We start from the raw sequence: 3,656 nt of genomic DNA, 5'->3' as shown, positions 1-3,656 counted from the left end.
TACTGCACCTACTCCCGACTTCTATGGGAGAAGCATCTCTATCCCTGCCATTGGAGCAAACAACTTTGAGCTTAAGCCTCAATTAGTTTCTCTAATGCAACAGAATTGCAAATTCCATGGACTTCCATTGGAAGATCCTCATCAGTTTTTAGCTAAATTCTTGCAAATCTGTGACACTATCAAGACTAATGGGGTTGACCCTGAGGTCTACAGACTTATGCTATTCCCTTTTGCTGTAAAAGACAGAGCTAGGATATGGTTGGACTCACAACCTAAAGAAAGCCTAAACTCTTGGGAAAAGCTAGTGAATGCCTTCTTGGCAAAGTTTTTTCCACCTCAAAAATTGAGTAAGCTTAGAGTGGAAGTCCAAACCTTCAGACAGAAGGAAGGTGAATCCCTCTATGAAGCTTGGGAAAGATACAAACAATTGATCAGAAAGTGTCCTTCTGACATGCTTTCTGAATGGAGCATCATAGGTATCTTCTATGATGATCTGTCTGAACTGTCCAAGATGTCATTGGACAGCTCTGCTGAAGGATCTCTTCATCTGAAGAAGACACCTGCAGAAGCTTAAGAACTCATTGAAATGGTTGCAAATAACCAATTCATGTACACTTCTGAAAGGAATCCTGTGAACAATGGGATGAATCAGAAGAAATGAGTTCTTGAGATTGATACTCTGAATGACATACTGGCTCAGAACAAAATATTGACTCAGCAAGTCAATATGATTTCTCAAAGTCTGTCTGGAATGCAAGCTGCACCAGACAGTACTAAGGACGCTTCATCTGAAGAAGAAGCTTATGATCCTGAGAACCCTTCAATGGAAGAGGTGAACTACATGGGAGAACCCTATGGAAACACCTATAATCCTTCACGGAGAAATCATCCAAATCTCTCATGGAAGGATCAATAGAGACCTCAACAAGGTTTCAACAACAATAATGGTGGAAGAAACAGGTTTAGCAATAGCAAGCCTTTTCCATCATCTTCTCAGCAACAGACAGAGAATTCTAAGCAGAACCACTCTGACTTAGCAACCATGGTCTCTGATCTAATCAAAACCACTCAAAGTTTCATGACTGAAACAAAGTCCTCCATTAGAAATTTGGAGGCACAAGTGGGTCAAATGAGCAAGAAAATTATTGAACTCCCTCCTAGTACTCTTCCAAGCAATACAGAAGAGAATCCAAAAGGAGAATGCAAGGCCATTAACATGACCAACATGGCCGAATTTGGAGAGGAGGAAGAGGCAGTGATCGCTACTGAGGAGGACCTCAATGGACGTCCATTGACCTCCAATGAGTTCCCTAATGAGGAACCATGGGAATCTAAGGCTCACATTGAGACCATAGAGATTCCATTGGATTTACTTCTGCCATTCATGAGCTCTGATGGGTATTCTTCCTCTGAAGAGGACGAATATGTCATTGAAGAGCAAGTTGCTAAATACCTTGGAGCAATCATGAAGCTAAATGACAAATTATTTGGCAATGAGACTTGGGAGGATGAACCCCCTTTGCTCACCTAAGAACTGGATGACTTGACTGGGCAGAGATTACCTCAAAAGCGACAGGACCCTGGAAGGTTCTCAATACCTTGTACCATAGGCACCATGACCTTTAAGAAGGCTCTATGTGACTTAGGGTCAAGCATAAACCTCATGCCTCTCTCTGTAATAGAGAAGCTAGGGATCTTTGAGGTACAAGCTGCAAGAATCTCACTAGAGATGGCAGACAATTCAAGAAAACAAGCTTATGGACTTGTAGAGGATGTTCTGGTGAAGGTTGAAGACCATTACATCCCTGCTGATTTCATAGTCCTAGAGACTGGGAAGTGCATGGATGAATCCATCATCCTTGGCAGACCCTTCCTAGCCACAGCAAAGGCTGTGATTGATGTTGACAGAGGAGAATTGATCATTCAAGTGAATGAAGAATCCTTTGTGTTTAAGGCTCAAGGATATCCCTCTATAGCCTTGGAGAGGAAGCATGAAGAGCTTCTCTCAAAACAGAGTCAAACAGAGCCCCCACAGTCAAACTCTAAGTTTGGTGTTGGGAGGCCACAACCAAATTCTAAGTTTGGTGTTGAACCCCCACATTCAAACTCTAAGTTTGGTGTTGGGAGGTTCCAACATTGCTCTGAGTATCTGTAAGGCTCCATGAAAGCCCACTGCCAAGCTACTGACATTAAAGAAGCGCTTGTTGGGAGGCAACCCAATGTTATATTTATATATTTTCCTTTGTTATTTTATATTTTCTGTAGGTTGATGATCATGGGAAGTCACAAAATCAATTGAAAAAGCAAAAATAGAATGAAAAACGGAAAGAAAAATAGCATACCCTGGAGGAAAACCTTGTTGGCGTTTAAACGCCAGTAAGGGCAGCAATTGGGTGTTTAACGCCCAGTCTGGCACCATTCTGAGCGTTTAACGCCAGAAAGGGGCACCAAACTGGCGTTTAATGCCAGGAAAGGGCAAGAAGCTGGCGTTAAACGTCAGAAATGGGCACCAGCCCGGCGTTTAACGCCAGAATTGGCACAAAGTGCATTTTTGCTCACCACTTGGTGCAGGGATGAATTTTCCTTGACACCTCAGGATCTGTAGACCCCACAGGATCCCCACCTACCCCACCACTCTCTCTCTTCTTCACCCATTCACCAATCACCTCAACACCTCTTTCCCAAAAACCCATCACCTATCAAATCCTACCATTCTCTTCACCACTCACATCCATCCTTCATAAAACCCCACCTACCCTACCATTCAAATTCAAACCACTTTCCCTCCCAAACCCACCCATAATGGCCGAACCATACACCCTCTCTCCATCCCTATATAAACCCATCTTCACCACCTCATTTTCACACAACCTACACACTACTTCCCCCCCTTTTGGCTGAACCACAAAACCACCTCCATCTCCTCTATTTCTTCTTCTTCTACTCTCTTCTTTCTTCTTTTGCTCAAGGATGAGCAAACCTTCTAAGTTTGGTGTGGTAAAAGCATTACTTTTTGTTTTTCCATAACCATTTATGACACCTAAGGCCGGAGAATCCTCTAGAAAGAGGAAAGGGAAGGCAAAAGCTTCCACCTCCGAGTCATGGGAGATGGAGAGATTCATCTCAAGGGTGCATCAAGACCACTTCTATGAAGTTGTGGCCATGAAGAAGGTGATCCCCGAGGTCCCTTTCAAACTCAAAAAGAGTGAATATCCAGAGATCCAACATGAGATCCGAAGAAAAGGTTGGGAAGTTCTTACCAACACCATTCAACAAGTCGGAATCTTAATGGTTCAAGAGTTCTATGCCAATGCATGGATCACCAAGAACCATGATCAAAGTGTGAACCCGGACCCAAAGAATTGGCTTACAATGGTTCAGGGGAAATGCTTAGATTTTAGTCCAAAAAATGTGAGGTTGGCATTCAACTTGCCCATGATGCAAGGAGATGAACACCCTTACACTAGAAGGGTCAACTTTGATCAAAGGTTGGACCAAGTCCTCATAGACATTTGTGAAGAGGGCGCTCAATGGAAGAGAGATTCAAGAGGGAAGCCGGTTCAACTGAGAAGGCATGACCTCAAGCCCGTGGCTAGGGGATGGTTGGAGTTTATCCAACGCTCAATCATTCCCACTAGCAACCGGTCTGAAGTTAC

At 43.5% G+C, this 3,656-nt stretch overlaps 1 non-coding gene across 1 annotated transcript; it reads right to left on the bottom strand.

Annotated features, from left to right (window-relative positions):
* Positions 1–349: 349 nt before the first annotated feature.
* Positions 350–457, bottom strand: LOC130950055 (small nucleolar RNA R71). The gene has a single exon (XR_009073513.1). It is a non-coding gene; the product is annotated as a small nucleolar RNA R71 (small nucleolar RNA).
* Between the last annotated feature and the right edge of the window lie 3,199 nt (positions 458–3,656).

The sequence above is a fragment of the Arachis stenosperma genome, chromosome 1, assembly GCF_014773155.1.
Source record: "Arachis stenosperma cultivar V10309 chromosome 1, arast.V10309.gnm1.PFL2, whole genome shotgun sequence".
In the NCBI taxonomy this organism is placed as follows: domain Eukaryota; kingdom Viridiplantae; phylum Streptophyta; class Magnoliopsida; order Fabales; family Fabaceae; genus Arachis; species Arachis stenosperma.
This window is presented reverse-complemented; position numbering and strand designations above follow the sequence as displayed.